This window comes from Oreochromis niloticus, linkage group LG3 (assembly GCF_001858045.2).
Source record: "Oreochromis niloticus isolate F11D_XX linkage group LG3, O_niloticus_UMD_NMBU, whole genome shotgun sequence".
NCBI lineage: Eukaryota > Metazoa > Chordata > Actinopteri > Cichliformes > Cichlidae > Oreochromis > Oreochromis niloticus.
Window position 1 is genome coordinate 53,566,629 of NC_031967.2, and position 22,549 is coordinate 53,589,177.

Below are 22,549 nucleotides of genomic sequence, written 5' to 3' on the forward strand. Positions count from 1 at the left end.
CCTCAGTGGAAGAGTAAAACTAAACACTATGGACACAGGAACACAAGATCTCTTCAAAATAAAACAGGAAACATGAGACAGAGACCTCACAACATGAACTTGACAACATAAGACTCACAGGCATGAAACACATGAAGGGCAAGGGAGACTTCACAGGGGATGGAAGACACAAGGGGAATCTAATAACAAATGAACATAGGAAACCTAGTAAGCTTAAACATACACTATAAACATCAAAAGAACTAAAACTCAAAACACTGGGTCATAAGACCCAGGATCGTGACACATTATGAAATGAATCAAATCAATCAATGGTTGTTGAAAGACAACTTATAATGGACATGACAAGTAAAGGCAGGTGGGTTTTCTTTAGATCTATAAACAAGGTTAATAGTAGCCAGCATCTCTTGATTTATAATAGTTTAGTGCATACAGCACATGAATGCACACATGTAGGCATGTATAGTTCTGCTCTCTTTAGAAGTGAAACCCAAAGTTCTTAAAAATCCTCTCTTCTTAAATAATCTTTTTTCTCCTTAAATAAATCTCATTATTTTGTGTAATATAGTGTAGTGTATATGTGTGTGTCCAGAGTTCAGCTGAGACAGTGTCCTTCGCCCTGCCAGGCTAAGTAAACAGTCTTCCAGCCAACCCAGGTGGCCTTGCATAGAATGGGAAGAACAGTCTAAGCACAGTCTGTTATCAGGGTGTTGTTGTTCAGCTCCAGCCTTGAGACCACAGCTGACTCTGGAGTGATAGCCGAATGAAGTGATGCTGATTTTTACTTTAGTGTGAACAACTCATATGAATTTCAAGCTGTTCTAACAGTCCAACACTGGTCTCTCAATCTCCCGTTGGAGAGCCATGAGCTTCTCCATGATGTTATCAAACTTACGCTCCGTGATGTTGTCATTCTTGTGCTCAAAGAGCAGATTCTGAGAACTCACGACCGCAGTGAGCTTCTTCAAGATGTGATCCAATTTGCGCTCAGAGGTGTTATTCTGAGTATTCACGGCAGTTGCAAGCCTCTCTATGATCTTATCTGTGTTGCACTCAATGAGCCCATTTTGAGAACTCACGCCTCGTCCCATCGTTTCAATCCCAGCGGGCAGCCTTGTGGGGGTTTGAACAGCCGGTTCCACTTTCTTAATTCTTCGATAAGCCAGAGCCAAGCCAGCTCCGATCAGCAAGAATTAAGGATTTTTATGACAAGATTAAAAGACACGTCCATCACAGTTAAGCAACATCTCAGTTTGATTAAATTAAAGTTTTGAAACTACACAGGGTTTATTTTCTCCTCTAATAGTAGTCATATTGAACATGTCAGTGATGGAAACAAGAATATAAAGCAAAATAGTAAACGTGTGTCTAACTCTTCCTGTAAACCTTAAATCATCTTTTAGTATGTTTGGTGTTACAAACTTGAAGAAGCACAGAAAAGATCATCAGACATTAATCAGTTTTTAGCCTTCCTTCATTCATATTGAAATGTTGAAATCTTTCCTGCCAGACCGAAGTGCAGCATTTGATACTGTTACCCATAACATTTTATTACTGCTATTATTAAATGGAGAGTCCTGTTCACACACACTGAGGTTAATTATGAAGCTCCACGGGCTTCTGTGCAAAGACCAGTTCTGTTTACATTATACGTGCTTTAGAAGGCATAGCATACATTTTCACTGCTATGCAGGTGATACCCACTTTTATTGGTTAAACTGTTGGGATGTTTTAGATACATAATGAGCTTTAATCTTCTGCTTCTAAGTTCAGATAAAACTGAGCTTATTGTAACGGGACATAAAAACCTTAGAAACACTGTGTCTAACAACATCCTTACTCTGGACGTCATTGTCTTGAGTCGTCTGTTGTAGTGATTTGGCACATTATAAATAAAATTGAAGCACACAATCCCGTCGCACAACATCAACATTTATTTACAAAACTAAAAATGCTTTTTTACATAAAAGAATTGTAACTTTACAATTCATCAACGATTATTTGGGTACATAGGGTAAGTCCTCATCCTTAACCCATAGTTAAGGATGAGGACTTCAAAGCATTGATGGTTCTTTGAGGCACCTTTAAAGGTTCTTCAATGAACCACTGAAAGAAATGGTTCTTCAAAGAACCATTGTTTGAAAGGTTCTTTGTGGCACCAAAAAAGGTTCTTCTATGGCACCAGTCTAAAGAACCACTTTTGGTTCCAGTTTGCACCTTTATTTTGTGTGGGGTCATTAAACATTTTTATTGGGGTCATAAATCACTCATAAGGGTCTATTATCCCTCTCTACCACAGACAGTCTGAATTCACCACATTAATGCAGACTAACTTGTTTATCCTGCACAAAACTACACAAAGTGAGTCTACTCAGGGTCACAAAATGAAAATGCATAATTTATCAAATAACATCATATACATATCCAATATGTGAGTAAAATGATGACATCACATATGTTTCAAATGTGCAGTTTATCAAGTGTTACTGACAACCCTTCCCTTTGAATCTAACCTCTCTTCCTTCTTTTCAGTCTTTCTTATCTTTCTGAAGTACCACAAACACAACAGCACTCCTTCACTCCACTTAAACCCCGAGTGTAGATGCTACAGATTTTACCGCTGAACCTAACGTAACGAGTCTGTGAAGGTTCTCAGTCATGCAGGTCATCGTAATAAGGAGCTTGGAAAGAAAAGCATCTGGACTTCTTTAAGTAACAAAAACTGGTTCACCCAAAAGACAAAAAACACAAACTTAACAATATGGTGTATGCTGTAAGGTGTAGCGAGGAATGCCCAGACCTCTACATTGGAGAGACCAAACAGCCACTTCACAAGCGCATGGCACAACATAGAAGAGCCACCTCCACAGGACAAGACTCAGCAGTCCATCTGCATCTTAAGGATAAAGGTCACTCTTTCCAGGATGCCAACATTCACATTTTGGACAGAGAGGACAGATGGTTTGAAAGAGGAGTGAAAGAGGCCATCTATGTCCACTGTGAGCGACCATCTTTGTACAGAGGCGGTGGTTTACGACACCAACTGTCTGCCATCTATAATCCACCATTTGACCCTTGGAACTGAAGAAGCTTCGCTGATGAGAGGTAAAACGTCTTAAAGCAACTTAAAGAAGTCCAGATGCTTTTCTTTCCAAGCTCCTTAGACTAAAGTAACAAGCCTATTTTGAAAATGTAGAAAGTAAAGATATTTGTTTAAAATGTAGGGAGTAAAAGTACAGATATCTGAAAATTCTACTTAAGTACAGTAACAAAGTGATTTTTCTGCTGCCCTCAGGTGAATGTATGGCTATTCACCCTATGCAGCGAGCTTAACATAAGAGGAGATGGTTCCAGGAACGACAGGACACATCGCTTTGTCTTTGTGTCTTTAACTGAAGACCGTTTTTTCCTCTTTTAATTTGTAAAACTGTGAACATACAGTAAAATAATACGTAAGCATCAGTATTGACATATTTGTAACCAAAAACAAGTTAGCAACATAGCTTTTCGTATGCTTTACATTCACCATAAACATCTTTCCTTATACGTTCAAATAAGCTTTTCAGTAACATGAAAGTAACAATCTTACATCATCTTACAGAAAATAAAGCTAGACATTGCTTACTTACAGATTATGGCTCAACAAACTCCCCAACCCACTGCCTGCGTGAACTTTGCCTGCTGCTTACAACACATCACCAAAGGGGGCAGTGTAGCGCACAACAACAGCTTGAAGGGGTAATACTGCCCACTATTGGGAAACCTGAGAAATGCGCCAGCCAAAGAAACCCAACAAAGCAACAACCGAGGGGCAGAATAACTTTACTTATTCCCATCTCTGCATATAACAATCTGTAATCTTCTTAATTAGCAGGTTAAGAGATAACTGGTGTGCATATCAAGCTTGGGTATAAAGGGAGCATCCACCAAAGGTTCAGTCTTTGCAAGCAGAGACGGGTGTGGCTCACCACTGTGTATGGGACTTAAAACGATAACAAAGAATTTAGGTGTGCGATTATCAGGGAGACAGGAGAACTCACTATGCATGAAGCCCAAGAGAGGAAACCGCTGTTGAATATGTGTGACCTTTGAGCCCTCAGAAGGTACTATGCCCCCACCTGACCAGCCTGTTACCTAAGAAAGGTGTAAAAACAAACCTTTGTGATAAATGGGCATGCATCAGTGTCCATGGCATGGGAGATTTGTGAAGGCACCACAGGCTTACACGGGAACTTTGGAGCGACATATACTCCCATCAACACATTGTCTTTTCCTAGCAACTCCATGTGTATTTCAACAGGATAATGTCAGGCCTCATTATGCACAAATGGGCTACTTGCACTAAGGCATGTGACGTATTTCCGTTTCCAAATACTACCGCTTGGGCGTTTCCGGTATGTTTGTTTATCTATCGGTAGCTATGCTAATGTCACTTCAGAATGAGTATATAAAGGAAAGTATTTAAAACAGAACATTTTCAAAAACAGGAGAAGAAATACTCCGAGCATTGCTGTGTCCCACTTTGTTCGGCTTCAGCCAAATTTAATGGCATACTAAGTTTTCATGGCTTTCCGACCTATTCCGACTTGAGAAGACAATTCCTGGTAAACATACGCCGGGATCATTTCATGATTGCCTCTCACACCAGGGTCTGCAGCAGACACTTTGCCAGTGATCAACTCATAGAGCCAACAACCCTTGGTGGTCGAAGGCGGCTTATTAAAGGTGCTGTACCAACACTTTTTGAGTGGAATGGCTATAAAGTTGACCCACCGCGGCGTAGTGTTTGGGAGAGAACGGAGCGACGCCCTGAACTAGTTCCTCCTGACGATCAAGAAGAGCACAGTCTTACAAGAGATCATGACTACTGCTCAGTCCCTGAGCCGTCTGCATTGGACATATCTGCATCCGCTGCAGAAGACCTGTCCAAAGATGTGGAGACTGAGGAAGGACGTGTCCAGCGAGAATTTGGGTTACAGCGTTTTGCTGGCTCCGACACTGACATCCGATTCTACACCAGGTACACCTAAGCTCTATTCAAGCTAACTGTTTAAAATATACCTAACTATAGTTTTGGACGACATAAAACACCGTTTAAAAAAACATGTAATGTAGAGAATTGACATCAAATGAAGGACATAGCGGAGTAACGAGGTGTTTGCATTTGACGTTAGCTAACGTTTCTTTGTCGGTTAATTTACGTTTTCTTACCTTCGTATTTTTGTATATATGATGCAGCATATAACTTAAATCCTTTATCTAATTTGCTGGCAGGGGTAGTCGTCACTCTGCAAATCCGATGAACATCAATGATGTTCAATTTTGGGAGCTCTTGTAGGCAGCGACTGTAGAAAGTCGCCATGGTTTAACCATACCGGAAGCACTGGGGCAGGACTACATAGAACGCGGAAGGGATTGTGCAAGTAGTCCATTACAACAGGCTGGCTTCACAGACACAAAGTCTGTGTCCCTGACTGGCCTGCCTGCAGTCCAGATCTGTCTCCCATTGAAAATGTTTTGCACATTGTGAAGAGGAAAATCAGACAATGGTGACCACACACTGATGCACAGCTCTAGTCTTACTTACAGCAGGAATAGACAAAAATTCCAATCGTAAAATTGCAACACTTTCTTCAGTTTCAAAAAGATTAAAATGTGTAATTAAAAGAAAAGGGGATGTGACCCAATGCTAAACTTGCATGTCCCAACTTTTTTAGAATGTGTTGCATTTGCGCCATCTCTAAAATGAGAAATGTCTCTGAGCGATGCTGAAAACCCCAACAAACTGGCAGCAGGCCGTGGGCATACAAGAATACCCATGCTTGCCCACTGCCTCTCACTGAGTGCAGCAACCAGACTGAAACAGTCCAGTTCCTCTCTAGGAGACTGGTTCCAGAGCCCAAGCCATGCTTAGAGGTGGACACCTCATGCAACAGGTCAGGCTCCTTCCCCATCAGAGAGGTAACATTCCATCTCAATAGCCGGAGATGAATAAGATGAAGGTGAATAAAGCTCTGATTCTTACATCACCCAACTGCGGCAAACAGTGGCGGTCCTAGCCTGTTTGGCGCCCTGGGCGAACACTCCCTATGGTCTCTCCCCCCCCTCCCCCAACCACACACACACACACATAAAACATATTAAGGATTGTACATTAACATAAAACTGTTGTCGGAGTTTCGCCAGAGAAACAAACACACACACGAAGAGAGAGAGAGAGAGAGAGAGAAAGAGAGTATGCATTGTATGCAAACGGCTACCAAACAACCATCATAATACATCATACAATGAGAACAGGACAAATCAACAATTGACTAATTAATATTAAAATCTGTAACATAATGTATTGTTTGGAGTTTAGTCTGTTACTGGAGCCTCAAATGGGTGATAGAAAACCGATCGGTGCCTATGCCAATATGCTTATGCATATCTTATGCTTATCTCAATATGAGAGCAATTTTTCTTTTTTTTGCCGATGCCCGTGATGCCGCCCCCCCCACCACGATGCCGCCCTTGGCAACCGCCCGTATCAAAAACCACTACTGGTGCCAAAGCAGGAAACAGGAAGTTCTTCGTCCTCAGTAAAGAGAGACGCACAGACAATCAGACTGAGCTCAGACCAAACTAGCAGCTTCCTCTGAGTGAGTCCAGCTACAGGAGAGAAAAGTGGAAAACTCCAACACTGCTGCTCCAAGCTGCTGACGCTCCACACACTGAATGTGAGTTTGAAATTAAAACACAACACAAAGGAAGTTTTAGTAAAGGTAGTAAAGGGGGGAGGGGAGCCAGGTCTCATTGTATTTCCTGTCTGCTGTTTTCAGCTTCACTCACAGACTCAATGGCTTCCACATCAGAGGAGGATCTCTGCTTTCAGGTAAGTCACGAGGTCTTCAGTATTCACTGTTATAGTCCTGGGTCAGTGACCCAGTGTTTTGAGTTTTTGTATCATTATTGAACTTTGATTTTGTCATTGTTTATTTTTTCTAGTCTTTTGGTTTCTGTTTCTGTGTTCCATTGTTGCTGGTCATTCTGTGTTTTTTCTCCATGTCTCCCTGCATTTCTGTTCTTGGTTTCAGGTTTGTTTTGTTAGATTTTTCCAGTTGAAGCTTTATCCTGGCCTTGCTGTTTCTGTTTGTTTCCACCCATCTTACAAAATAAAGCTCACTCGCATCAAAAGTTGCATCCTATTCTCCTACTCCACACGTCTGCCACGCCATGTAACATTTCCATTGTTCTTTCATGTAGCTACAAATTCTGTAAAGACTGTATTGAAGAGATGGTGGTGTCAGAGAAATGAGTACACATGTGAGACACTTGGCTTACAAGAACTGCTCACAAGTTAATATTAAAGATAACTTGAGAAAATGAAAATTGCAGTTTTTAAATGAATATGTTTTGTAACCTGGATTTAAAAAATCCATGTAAACTGATTAAAAACATGTTTATATTCTTTAAATAAGTTATCTATCTTTTGTTGTTCAATTGCTGGTGAAAACTAAACTGTACTTTCCTAAGAGGAGATGGTCTGTGAAGGTGGCACAGAGTCAGGGGATTGGTGTGTGGATGATATAGGGCAGTTGGAGAAGTTAGCTTGTTTACATAAATTTCCAGCAAGTGAGTCTATACTTTTCGTAAAGATAAGTCACAGTATGTGTCGGTAAGCTAGTGGCAAGACACGGTTACGTTTCAGCGTAAGGCTGCTGGACTGTTCATTTTGTTTCCTGCCGCTGGCGGAAATATTCAGTCTTTAAGTGATGACGTGATGAATCCTGCTTCCGAGCCCAAAGTACTCTGTGTTTAATAAGACTGTTGTGTTTTTAACATGGTTTAATGTTTTGTATCTTGTTCTATTTAATCTCAACAAGCTCCTAAAAACAGTCAGTGATCACTGTCAACCTCTTTGTTTTTATTACTGCTAATCATTTTAAAGCTCAGTTTTTAAAACCTTATGATTTGACTAATGCTCAGCCAGTGCATCAGTATATTTATGACTAACCTTATATAGTGGGTGAATTATCTCAGTGACTAAAGTTTGATCTGTTTACAGCATCCTGCCATGCGATTGTATTAAGCGATTGCATTCATTAGCGTTCATCCTCCAGCTTTACTGTTTATATTATGCTAACATAACTGTGTCGCTAGCGGTCACATAGCACATTATTGTATACCAGCTAGCCAAACTTCAGAAACCCTAAAAACGTCATTGCTGTTTACTTTCCTGTCTTCATTTATGTCAGAAATGATAACAGAGCTGTACGTATTAATTTGTTTCAGAAATCCCTCAGTCACAACCTGGTATATTATATTTGGATGGAAGCTAGCAAGCTAACTCTCTGCTAAGTTCTAACTTCATTAAATTTAATAAATTCTTTCATGGATGCCTGGATGTTAAACTTAATTGTTACACCTGATAGAGCAGCAACACTGATCATTTTATTAAAGCTGAAAGAACAGTTTTTCAACTCTCAGTAAGGGTGCAGTGATCATTTGACTTTGGGACCTGCACTGGAGTTTGGGCCCAGACATAGTTAATGACGTCAGACTTACAGACCGGGTTGAATTAAAGTGAGGCTAACCCAGCCGTTCACTTGGAATACTATGGCATGTAGACTGCCGTTTCCCTAATTTTGTGGAACTTAAAGCTGCAGAGGATCATTACCGGATGGCATAACGACAGACGGACTCTAGATAGTCACTCTGCTCCTTTCTCAATTCTTAAGTACACGAGTCCTGTTGGAACACCAGCGTACTTGATGATGTCACAGGTCAAGAGTTTTTACTGCCGTCCCCTCTTAATTTAAGCGTGATTAATATGTTATGAAGCTTAATTTTAATCTCAGCCAAACCGATTTACTCAGGAACAAATGAAACACTGAAATAAACCAAACATTAAGATTTAGAAGTGATCTAAGTGACTTGTATATCATGTTTAACCTCAGTAGCAAAATCTCTCCATTAATAAATAGCAGTGTACATGTACAGGTGACATGTTAGAACGTTTTTATTTTTATTTTAGTGGACACTCAAAAATACCAACAGACAGCTGCTGGGGTTTGGAAGAGAACTGAACAAATATTTAAAATATAATCTGATCTCTACTTATTAACATGCTGTTTTTGTTTACACAGCTACATTCTCACCTGAAAATAACTTAAAAGTTTATTTTGTGACCCAGAAAGAGTAATATTTAATACGGACCATTGCCCCGGATGAACACATTCTAATCGGAGGCGATCTGAACGGCCGTGTGGGATCGAACAGGGGCGGCTACCCACAGTGCCATGGGGGACAAGGCCTCGGCGTGAGGAATGACAATGGAATACGTATCCTCGATTTTGCGGTGGCCCTAGCCACCTACACCAGCGGCGGACATGCAACTCAGATCGACTATCGGATGGTTCGGCGGTGAGACCTCAAACAGGTCATGGACACCAAAGTAATTCCATATGAATCCGTGGCCCCCCAGCACCGTCTACTTGTCATGGATACGAAGATTGCCAAGCCAAAGCTGCCCAGATGCCGGACAGGACCAAAATGATTCAAATGGTGGAAAGCGAAGGAGCACAAGGAGAAACTGACAACTATGCTCCTCTCACTTGCAGTAAACACTGACCAACCTGCTGAGAAGATGTGGACTGAAGCGGCGGAGCGCATTCACAACATTGCGGAGGACACCGTTGGTTCAACAAAACCAGGCAGAAAATACATTGAGAAACAGGTCTGGTGGTGGAATGAGGAGGTACAAAAAGCAATAAAAGCGAAGAAGCTGGCCTATAAGACTTGGTGGAGATCGCGAGTGCATGAAGATCTCACCCGATACCGCTAGCTGAAATCGGCAGCAAAGAGGGCAGTGGCCTCCGCAAAAAGACGACACTACCAAGATCTTTATGACCAGCTCCAAACCCCAGAGGGGGCCAATAACATCTACCAACTTGCCAAAGCCCGCCACCACGCGAAGCAGGACTTTGATACGAACCATGTTGTCCAAATCAAGGGAGCCAAAGGGCAGGTTCTGCGAGACCCCCGGAACATCCTTCAGCGCTGGTCAGATTATTTCGCTGGAATCAGCAATGAAGAATTTACACATCCGCCTATCCCGCCCGCGGACCCAGTCGCAGGGCCTGTCACACCAATCACCACTGCCAAAGTCCAAAACGCGTTGAAGAAAATGAAAAACGGAAAAGCCACAGGACTGGACGACATCCCAGCTGAAATCTGGAAGATGATGGGCGACCAGGGTACAACATACCTTGCGGCACTCTTCAACCATATCACGGTCGAAGACAAAGGCCCCCGAGCTTGGACATCGAGCATCACAGTGCCCATCTGGAAGGGCAAGGGAGACGTTACAGAGTGCACCAACTATCGACCAATTCCTCTACTCTGCCATGCTATGAAGATCTTCGAACGTGTCCTGGAAAATCGGATCCGTCAACTGGTCACAATCACCCCGAATCAATGCGGCTTTGTTAAGGGCTGTGGAACTATAGATGCCATACACGCGGCCCGTTTGCTGACGGAAAAGCACCGGGAAAAGAACAAGATGGTGCACATGGTCTTCCTGGATCTGGGAAAGGCATTCGACAGGGTCCCCCACAAGCTAATTTGGCGATCATTACGAACTCATGGTGCCCCAGAAGCTTATGTGAAATGGACTCAGCTGGTCTACTGTAATGTCACAAGCGAGGTCCGATGTTCAGCGGGAACATCACCAGCCTTCCCGATTACCGTTGGCGTCCACCAGGGCTCGGCCCTCTCGCCCCTGCTGTTCACTCTCTGTATGAACACCGCGACAGCTGATCTGCAATCACCACATCCATGGAGCCTCCTGTATGCAGATGATGTGTGCCTATCAGAAACAGAAAACTGCCTAGCCCTGCAAACCCAAACACAAGCATGGAAAGACCAGCTCTCCGAAAACGGCATGCGCCTGAACATCAAGAAGACTGAGTACCTTGAATGCGGCCCCCAGACCAACAGTACCATCACTATCGACAGCGAGCCGCTGACTAAAGTTGCCCAATTCAAATACCTTGGGTCCCTTGTCACCTCGGACTGCGAAACTCTACCAGACGCCAGACTCCGTGTCAACACAGCGTGGATGAAGTGGCATCAGGTGAGTGGAGTCTTATGTGACAAGAGAATGCCAATCTATCTTAAGGCGAAAATCAATAAGTCGATTGTGCGCCCAGTGGCACTCTACAGGTCAGAGTGCTGGCCAGCGACGACCAAACATGAACAATCTCTTCACACCAGGGAGATGAAGATGCTGAGGTGGCCTTTGGGTCTCACACGACTTCACAGAGTGAGGAACGAAGATGTCAGGAAACAATGGGGAGTGACACCGATCACAGACAAGCTGCGAGAGGCGAGGCTCCGATAGTACGGCCATGTTGTCCGTAGTGATAAAAATTCCATCGCAAAGACAGCCCAGCAATCAGATCTGGATGGAAACAGGCCGCAAGGAAGACCAAAAAACCGCTGGATGGACCGAATCAAGGATGATATGAAGGCTGTGAATGTTACACCAGAAGACACCCTTGATAGGAAGAAGTGGAGGAAGGCATGCAAGATAGCAGACCTGCGTTGCGGGATATAAACCGCTAGGAAGAAGAAGAAAGAGTAATATTTAAAAGTTTTTAATTAAGCTCCTCCGCCCTTGCCGCTTTTGAGTTTTGGAAGAAATACATTCTGGGTTATTTAGCTGTACCAAGTCCACACAAGTCACCATCAATCAGTGTTGGGGAGTAACGGAATACATGTACCGCCGTTACGTATTTAGAATACAAAATATGAGTAACTGTATTCCGTTACAGTTACCGTTTAAAAAGGTGGTATTCAGAATACAGTTACTTTGTTGAAATAAATGGATTACACGGCGGTACTTCCCTGTTTCATATTGTCGCGGGTCAGGACTGTTTGGGTTTTGTTTGACAGCTATGTTCTGTTGTTCCAGGCGGCAGCGTTACGGTTGCCATGGTTACAGGGTGACGCGCTCTCTCTCTGCATGTTTCCTGGGTGAGAGAGCGCCTTTTTGTTGTTGTTGTTGTTGTGCTAAGCTAATAGACAGAATGCTACAGGCATAGCTCTAAAGAATGTAGCCTGATGGGCAGTGTAGTCCGTGCTGCAGGGAGAATGGACTGCCATACACGTTATGTGTCTGTGAGGTAGAGGAGGGAGAGAAAGGAAAAGTCCGAGCTGTCACGGAGCAAAAACGGGAGCTGGAAGCATGTAAATATAATAATAACCACTGCAGCCAAGAAGAGTGCCTGACGAGCCAAGCTGTAAGTAAGCTATTAAGACTCGACTGTACACTGTGTTCGTGTTTTCCGTTGGAGAAGCCTTTCAACGCCTCTCTTTGTCTCCTGCAAGCAAAGTTGACCCAGACAACAAAGTAAAGCTAGTTTTCGGCTACCAGCCCGACACGGAACCCGACGTATTAGCCAGAGGTCCCTTTACTACGTTTCGGAGCCACGGACCTTCAGTAACAGTAATAAATCACAGCAATAGTACATTCACGTAGTTGTAAACCGCATGATAATATATTAAGTAATCCAAAGTATTCAGAATACGTTACTCTCATTGAGTAACGTAACAGAATACGTTACAGAATACATTTTGGGGCATGTATTCAGTATTCTGTAGTGGAATACATTTTAAAAGTAACCTTCCCAACACTGCCATCAATGCACGCTCGATAAAATGGGCAGAGCCAGATCTCAGATCTCAGAGCCAGATCAGAACCACATCTGGTGAGTTTGCGTTCTTGGCTTGATGCGTACTTTGAATTGGAGACAACCTGTTGCCTGGAGTAATCTGACGGGAGTTGGACATTTTACAAGGTACTGAGTTCATTTATTTCTTTGCTTTTTGAGTGAAGAACTTAGGGTTTGGAGATCTCAATGCATTGCTACATTCTAGGGCATCAAACAGGCCTGCAACATAGGGTGTATTTGCGCCGGCTTTAGGTTTAGTTTTGGAGCAGTAATTATTTCTATAAGTGGTGGTTTAGGACTTCTGGAGAGACGTCTTTACAACAATCACTCTAATAGAATATTATGTTCAACAGTATCGAGCGCTGGACTGAGGTCTAGCAGGACAAGCACAGAGATGAGTCCATTGTCAGAGGCCAGAAGAAGATTATATATTATGAGTAATTTTTTCTCAAATCGTAAAAATCTCTTTTGTGAAGTTCAGGACGTCATTACCCTAACCCTAACCAGTGTTGGGTAAGTTACTTTAAATTAGTAACTTAGTTACATTACTAGTTACTTCTCTAAAAAAGTAACTCAGTTACTTCAAGTTACTCGTTACTTTCAAAGTAACTAGTTACTAGGGAAAGTAACTTTGGTTTTACTCAGAATTCTCTTGTTAATGTGTTGCTTCCGTAACTGGATACCCAGCCAGATTGCCAGTCTTCTAGCTTGCTTACTTGCCACAAGTGCACTGTGCCACCTGCCAATAGAAAGGAAAAATTAATGTGCACATTTCCACGAGAGAAATCCCACGCCTGGACCGTTGTTGACCGCCGCCATGATTCTAGCCTGCTTTTTACATCCAACACAAAAACTGCAGTCGTGGTGCTTTTGATTGTACTCACAACTTGGAAATTCTGCCTTCTGAATAGGAAGATGTAGGTAACACCAGGCTGCAGATGAGCTGCATACAGAGCTGGACTGGGACAAAAAAATCGTCCCGGGCATTTTGACTAGAGACCGGCCCGCCATTATAGGAAAAATCATAAAGCCTTTGAATGAAAACAAACACTGTTGTGACAGTGATGTACATTTTTCTGATGGTATATATGGCTCAATCTATCAATTGTTTGTTGTAAGACTCAGATAATTATTTTTTTAAAAGCGAGACATTTTAAATGAGAATAATAAAGAAAAGTATTTCCTTGTCCCCCCCCTTTCCCTGTTAATGCCCTACCTGGCCCCCTGGCAAAACTTTGCTAGACCCGCCCCTGCACAGTTACCAGCTGTCAGCTACTTAGAAAAGGATCCTGGTGTTATTTGTCTCTCAGAAACAGTTCATAACTTCCCTTCAACTCATTCATGTCACCTAAAAGGTAAACCTGTTTCTCCATCACCTGTTCAGCTCTGATGATTCAGTAAGGACATCTCCTGGTTTCATCTTCATGTTTCCCTCTCACCAGATAACCAAACCGATATCATGACCAGCAGCTTTACAGCTGTGGCTCCAGCAAACATCAGCTGATACTAGAAATTAATATTAAATAAATTCTAACAACAGCTGATCAAGCTTAAACGTGCTGCTGTTGTTTAACGCGACATCCGCTGGTTTCCTCTTTCTGGCGCAAAGTGGGCGATAAATAAACAAGAGAGAAAAGCCGATCAGCTGATCATTGATCAGTTTCGTGATTGAAGTAGGAACGGGAGAGGAGAGAATGAGAGAAGAAGAGGCAGCTGTGCAGCTTCAGCTTTGTGTCTTTCTCATTGTAGCTGAAGTCGGGGACAAACTGTGTTCCTTTTCACCTCAGTACGAAACGCGTAATATTTTCTCTGAATACAAGACGATTCTGTTTTTTACGGGACGGTTGGCAACTCTAATAATTAACCGTATGAACAAAATAAAGTTCAACATCAGTAACATAGCACCCACCCAGCTGTATACAGTAGAAACTCCGTCATGCTAGCTAGCACGCAGTACGAAAATGTCAGCATACCGAAAATAAACTCCACCTAAACTTGGTTTATATCTGACTCAGATAGACTGCAGGTCATAACTTCTTACCTGAAGTTCAGTTCACCTGACACGCGGACCGGCGGCCGCTTTGGGTCTCTCCTCTTGCCTCCCTTTTCCTTCATCCACCTGCTGGCCTCCACCACTTGCTAATGTTATTGAATCTGTGGAAGCTCCGCGATGCCACCACACGAAGTAACGAGTAACGAGCCTATCTAAAGCCCAGTAACGAGTAACGCGTTCCTGGTTTTGGCATAATAACTAGTTACCGTGCTCGTTACCACAATAATAACGTAGTTACTGTAACGCGTTACTTAATAACGCGTTAGTCCCAACACTGACCCTAACACTCCTTGGGGGGAAACTCCACCATTTAACCCTAGAACTGAAGAAGGTTCTCGGATGAGAGCTAAAACGTCTTCAAGCAACCTAAAGAAGTCCTGACGCTTGTCTTTCTAAGCTCCTTAGACTGCTCAAAAGCATGTTAGCCAGTCGAGTTGAATGGTGCTGTTGTGAATGTTATTGTTAAGCCAAGTTTCCACAAAGATGAAGAGCCACAACACTTCCTCAGTGACCTCAAAGTGGAACGAAGTAAGTCTGTTGTCCAGTGAGCACATGTTGGACAATACAATGATTGGAATAGCGGATTTGTATGGAATAGCCGTTAGTCTACTCTGCACTTACCCCTCTTCTGTTTCCTCTTGCACCACCATGTTTCCACTGTGGGTGAGATCTAGTTGTGGGGGTCGCTGATGGTAGCCCAAGTGAACGATAGATAAGATAAGATAAGATAACCTTTATTAGTCCCACACGTGGGAAATTTGTTTTGTCACAGCAGGAAGTGGACAGTGCAAAAGTTGTGAAGGAAAAATTAGAATAAAATAAGATAAGAATAAATACAGTACACAACTGTACAAAATAGAATAAAATAAAATACTATATACAGTAGAATAAAATAGAATAAAATATACAATAAGATAAAAATAGAATACAAATGCTATATACAACTGAGTAAAAATACAACGATGCCAGAAAGGATTATTGCACATTAGTATTATTGCACATGTGTGGATGTGTGTGTTAGATCAGTCAAAGTCTTTATTGTGGAGTCTGACAGCAGTGGGGAGGAAAGACCTGCGAAATCTCTCCGTCCCACACCGTGGGTGCTGCAGTCTCCCACTGAAGGAGCTGCTCAGTGCTGTCACAGTCTCATGCATGGGGTGGGAGATGTTGTCCAACAGGGATGACAGCTTAGCCACCATTCTGATCACAAATAATAGATGATATAGATAATCACAAATAAGACTTTTTGTTTGTTTTTTAGTTTTGCAGCTACGGTGGATAAGGCTGAGCATTTAGCTTTCAAATGAATTAAATTAAATACTAATTTTTGGTTGATTAATAAGCTTGTGCTAAAAACTGCTCCCTGAATTTATGTTTATGCTAGCAGTTTTAAATTTCCCTCAATGTCGCCTGCTCTGGCCCCTGGAAGACAATTGACTATGGTTGCCGGTGTCTCTAGCTTCACATGTCTGAGAACAGAGTCGCCAATTACCAGAATTTGACCCCCGGCTGGTGTGTCACCGAGTGGGGAAAAACGGTTAGACACATGAACGTTTTGGTAGTTTACCGGAGCTTCTGTTTAGGATTATTCTTGCTGCTCACCATCATCCAGCTGTTTTCCGGGCTCCTCGGGACAAGCTGCCAAGCAGCTGTTACCATCGGCTGCACTGGCTACAATGGCCTGGCAAGCTATAGGTTTTTCCTGGGTTTGAAGCAGAGTCTCCAATTCAGTCATTCTGATCTCCAGAGTTGCAATTATGCTGCATTTATTACAAGCATTGTTATCACTAAAGAAGGCTGAGGAGTAATTAAATATCTGACACATTGAACAGGAAAGTGTGTGAGGGACAGGTGAAGAGGCCATGCTGCTAGTGACTTGGCTACGAGCTAAGCTAGGGAATCCCGAAAGACACAGTGAGTTAATACTATGACTATAATTAATGGTCGTGTCCAAATTCATGGGCTGCATCCTCCTGAGGACCCGGCCTTCGCGGTCTATGTGGGCCGGGTCCTCAGAAGGTCGGATAGGCCGGAAGTAAACGGCTGTGAAATTGGACGGTCTAGACCAATGAGTGAATCAACAGAGAGTGTGCTTCGGATGAAGCATGTGAAGATTACACTATGAAATAAGATGTTATCCTGAAGTTTTTAATTAAATTGGGTTTTCAGATTACTTTTTGCTAAAGCATGTATTTAGGGCTGGATCAGGTGACCCTGAATCCTCCCTTAGCTATGCTGCAATAGGTGTAGGTGTAGGCTGCTGGGGGATTCCCATGGTGCATTGAGTATTTCTTCTTTAGTCACCTTTCTCGAAGGTGTTTATACATTTCTCTGCACTGAATCATTTGTTCTATTAATCTCTGGTGCTCTTTCACAGTTGCCTTTTATCCTGTCTTTCTCCCTTCACCCCAACCGGTCGTCACAGATGGCCGCCCTTCCCTGAGCCTCTTTTTGCTGGAGCTTACTTCCTGTTAAAAGGGAGTTTTCCCTTCCCACCGTTGCCAAAGCATTTGCTCATATGTGGTCATATGACTGTTGGGTTTTTTTCTGTTGTTTTGTTGTAGGGTCTACATTGTAGTGTAAGGGACAACCTACAGTGTATTTAAATAAATCAATTCAGCGAAAAAAAATAAAATAAGTGGAAAAAATTATGTACTCATATTACTATGTGTTCCTTGTTCTTACAGGAGAGAGATCAGAGAGCTTCAGAGGCTCTCTGCAGTCTGCACTCTGAGAAACTCAAACTCTTCTGTCTGGACCATCAGCAGCCAGCGTGTCTCGTCTGCTATGTCTCAGAAAAACACACCAATCACAGATTCAGACTCATCGATGAAGCTGCACAACAACACAAGAAGGAACTTCAGGAAACTCTGGAGCCCTTAAAGAAGAAGTTAAAGGTTTGTGAAGAAGTTCAAGTGAAGTTTGATCAAACAGCAGAACACATTAAGGTCCAGGCCCGACACACAGAGAGGCAGATTAAGGAGCAGTTTAAGAAGCTTCACCAGTTTCTAGCAGAGGAAGAGGAGGCCAGGCTGGCTGCACTGAGGGGGGAAGAGGAGCAGAAGAGTGGGATGATGAAGGAGAAGATGGAGGCTCTGAGCAGAGAGATAGCAGCTCTTTCAGACACAGTCAGAGCCACAGAGGAGGAGCTGAGAGCTGAAGACGTCTCATTCCTGCACAACTACAAGGCTGCAGTGGAAAGAGTCCAGCGCTGCCCCCTGCTGGATGATCCACAGCTGCCCTCAGGAGCTCTGATAGACCAGGCCAAACACCTGGGCAACCTGACCTTCAACATCTGGAACAACATGAAGGACATGGTCTCCTACACTCCTCTCATCCTGGACCCAAACACTGCTCATCCACAACTCATCCTGTCTGAAGATCTGACCAGTGTGAGACGAGGAGGAGAGAGGCAGCAGCTTCCTGATAATCCAGAGAGGATTCATTTGTTCTACTCTGTCCTGAGCTCTGAGGGCTTTAACTCAGGGACTCACAGCTGGGATGTCGAAGTTGGAGACAGTACAGGGTGGGAACTGGGTGTGTTGGCAAAGTCTGTGGAGAAGAAGAAAGAGTTATGTGCTGGATTATGGAAGATAAAATTATGTGAAGATAAATACTACGCCCACTCACCATCAGCTCCTCTCACTGATCTTGTAGTACAAAAGAAGCTCCAGAAGATCAGAGTGAATCTGAACTGGAACAGCGGAAAATTGTCGTTCTCTGATCCTGATACTAACACACACATACACACCTTCACACACACTTTTACTGAGAAGATGTTTCCATATATTCGCACTCGTGAAGAAGTGAAGGTGTGTCCATTGAAGGTGTCAGTGTCATGGAGCAGGTGAAATGAGGATGATTATATTTCTAATGTTGTTTCCTCTTATTAAGTTGTATTTGTTCTCTCACTGACAAATCGTGATGAATTGTAAGACTGCACAGCTTTGGAGCGGGACTGCTTTTAAGATCCAATTAAAATCAATGCACTCAAAAAGATTCTCTGGAAAAGAGTTTATTCACTTCATCATATGAACAGCAAGAACATACATACAGAGTATAGCAAAACACACAGCAGAAAGGGAACAAAGCAAAACCACCTGGGGTGTACAGCCTTTAGCACAAACAGCAAAGGAACACAGAGACAGACAGAAATAAGAAGAAGGAAAAAAAGCATTGGGGTGTCCTCTGGTACTCCAATATATAGGGACTAAAAACCCCGCCCCCTGATGCTCAGTAACTTTCCCACCTGTCCTCCAGTCAAAACAGCAACTGCAGGCTCGGATACTGGCCAAGGTCCTGGCAAGGGTCACTAGGGACTCTGGCGAGCCTTTGCTTTGGCTTATCATAATAGGTCAAGACACGGTCAAACATCGCAGATAAATCCTAACTATTAAATCTTACAACAGGCAGTCAGCATAATCTTTTATTATACATATATTAGGGTGATCCTCATATATAAAATATCCCAGTGTGGGTTTATAGTGTTTTTGTGTATGATTGTATACCATTAAAATGATCCTTAAGGTGATTTTATCGTGATGTGTTCAGTATCTCTGTTATAATGTTACTGTTTTAGGTTTTTTTCTCCTCATCTTTCCTCATGTTGTGCTTTTTCCATGTTATACCTCTCCAACTTGTCTTCCCCATGTGATGTTTGTGTAATGTATGTATGGTCGGAAGGGTAAGACGGCGCTGGCACGGATGGCAGCCTTAACCCAATTTCCCTCGGACGAATAACGTATGATCAATCAATCAATATTCAGTTGGCTTCTCGAATCGAAAAATGTTCTTCGATTTAATGATCTGCTAAAGGGTGTGAAGAGCCATGGCCTGGTCCCACAGGCCATGATGCTGGCGTGGATGAGATCTAGGCTCCAGACAGCCAGAGTGTGAGAGCCCAAGGAGGACCAATAGAGTGGTAACTGTGCCACCCTCCTGGGAAGAGCTGAGGAGAGCCACAGATGAGGGGTCACCCAGCAGTCACGGAGCAGAAGCCAGAGGGGGCTGCAGTGATGAGCCCGCGGGGCTCTGCCGGCAGCCAGCTCTGCCAGAGTGAAGCGAGCCCCAGGCCCGGATGCCAGAGGGCCCCACCCCCGCGGAATGCACCCGACTGAACCACCACTGCCAGGCCCTGCAGCAGCCACTGGGAGTGAGCCGGTGGCTGCTGCTATACTTGAACGCTCACCACCAAGAACCACCAACACACCTACGTCTCCCGGCATCACCGGGAGTGTGGTGTGGGGAGATAGGCATCCATACTTCGGAGGGCCTGAGATGTTCCCACAGAGGTGGAGTCTAAGACCCGACCTGACATATAGACACAGACAAACAGACACACACAGACACAAATGTGCATTCCCACCCTCATGCACACATATGCAAATACTCAGCACTCACCCGACGTGGAGACAAACTGAAATGAACACTATACACTGAACACCGAGAAGACTAAGGAGCTCATCGTGGACTACAGAAGGAATGCTGACCCACATCCACCCATCCACATTAAGAGGACAGCTGTGGAGCGTGTGAGCAGCTTCAAGTTCCTGGGAATCCACATCTCCGAGGATCTCATCTGGATGACCAACTGCTCCAAGCTGGTCAAGAAGGCTCACCAGCGCCTCTTCTTCTTGAGGACTCTGAGGAAGAACCACCTGTCCTCAGATATCCTGGTGAACTTCTATCGCTGCACCATCGAGAGCATCCTGACCAACTGTATAACAGTCTGGTACGGGAACTGCTCCGCCTCGGACCGGAAGGCGTTGCAAAGGTTCGTGAAAACTGCCCAGCGCATTGCCGGAGCACCACTTCCTGCCATAAAGGACATCTACAGGAAGCGGTGTCTGAAAAGGGCTGGGAAAATCATCAGAGACCCCAGTCACCCATCACATGGACTCTTCACCCTCCTGCCCTCTGGGAGGCGCTACAGGAGCCTCCGGACTAAGACCACCAGGTACCGGAACAGCTTCTTCCCCACAGCTGTCAGACTCCTGAACTCTGCCTCCTGACATCTGACCCACGTTAAACTCATGGACTGAACATACACACACCCACAACCACCTACACACACACACACACAATGGACAACTGTACCCTCAAACACACAATAATACCATGGACTGAACCACCACTCACAACCACTAGCACTTATCTTAACTGCACTACTGTATAGTTCTGTGTAAATAATCATTCTGTACATATGATAATTTTTAATCCTACAACTGTTTATAACTTGCATAGTTCACATTTCTGTATAACTGTATATCTCAGATTTCTGTATAGTTTTTATTTCATATTTATATCCTGTTCATAGCCTGTACATAGCTTGTACTCACTACAGCCTGTACATACTTATAGAATATTTATAATGTACTTCATACCGTGTACATTATAACATACCACAATAGACCCATTTCTGTAATATACTTACATATCTATATTATTGCTAATATATAAATGTAATATATCTATATTGCGGCTAAAGCACTTCTGGATGGATACAAACTGCATTTCGTTGCCCTGTACCTGTGACATGTGCAGTGACAATAAAGTTGAATTCTATTCTATTCTATTCTATTCTATTCTATTCTATACACACAATCACACTCAGAATCAGAATCATTCCTCAAACATTATCTATACCCCAGGTTCAGGCACCCCTGCCCCCAAAGGGGGAAACAGCACCAAGACCCAGGAGATCTCTTGTTCCTTGGGGAGGAGACAAGGAGACTGTCCCTGGCTCTGCAGTAGCAGGGAGGCCCTGTGTCCCAGACCCCAACCAGACAGCCAACACCTCCTCCCAGCCCGTCCACCCCGATGACTAACAGAGAATCGGAGTGTGTGAAGACCCCATACCCTAACAAGTACTAACTAAAAGAGACGGATAAGCCGCTATCACCATTTAAAGAAACAAAACAAAACACAAGCGTTGGTCAGTAAACTGAAGTCAAAAAGAGATAAGTGACCAAATACACTCCTCTCCACAGAGCAGGAGCAAGCAGTTACAAAATACAGCTCACTAGCTGCAACCACTCACATGGCACTCTGGCACCAGAGCTCACCTTTCTCTTCCCTTAAATACCTTTTCTTGCTGATGTGAGGCAGCTGTATAAAAGAGAAAGGTGGCAGAAGAAATTGTAGGACACGGCCAAACAGGCACCTTCAGGAGTCCCTGCTAGGGCCGTAACAGCCTGTTTGTTCTTCGATGTTATGCTGGGCCAGTGAGAAGGTCTTCCAGTTTACATTTGGACCATCCATTGACAAATGAATCAGATTCTGGAAGCCTATATCAGAACACCTTTTTTCAATCTTCTCATACATTTGCTCTGCAGTGTGATGACCCATGAAAAATAATGTCAGGTACCGCGATTTTACTTGGTTATCATTCCATATTCTCATGTGCATGTCAGGCTGACATTCCTTCATTTCCCTGTCCAGACTTTCATCAAAGAGACGTCTTTCTTGGCTTTATCTTTCATTAGTGACGAGAAATGACGAGCAATCCTAAATGCAGTGAGGTATGCCACTTTACTCTCTTCACCAGTAAACTGTTTTTCTATGTCACTGTCAGGAAACATGCTTATGAAAATATCCCCTACATTCTCACATGATTTGTAGGAATAGTGGCTCATTACAACTTTTGGCGTCCACCATATTTATCCCTTTGGAGCTGAAGCTCCATTTAACCCCCAGTGTTGCAAGGCACCAAGATAATACTTAAAACGTTGCAGATTGCAAAACACATAAAAATGTAAGTAGTATTCTTCTAATGAGGTGG

General features: G+C 43.4%; 1 long non-coding RNA gene across 1 annotated transcript; it reads left to right on the top strand.

Annotated features, from left to right (window-relative positions):
* The first annotated feature begins 6,508 nt into the window (after positions 1 to 6,508).
* LOC109201151 (uncharacterized) lies at positions 6,509 to 17,683 on the top strand. Its single transcript, XR_002061156.2, has 3 exons — positions 6,509 to 6,719; positions 6,822 to 6,874; positions 17,457 to 17,683. It is a non-coding gene; the product is annotated as an uncharacterized LOC109201151 (long non-coding RNA).
* The last annotated feature ends 4,866 nt before the right edge of the window (positions 17,684 to 22,549 follow it).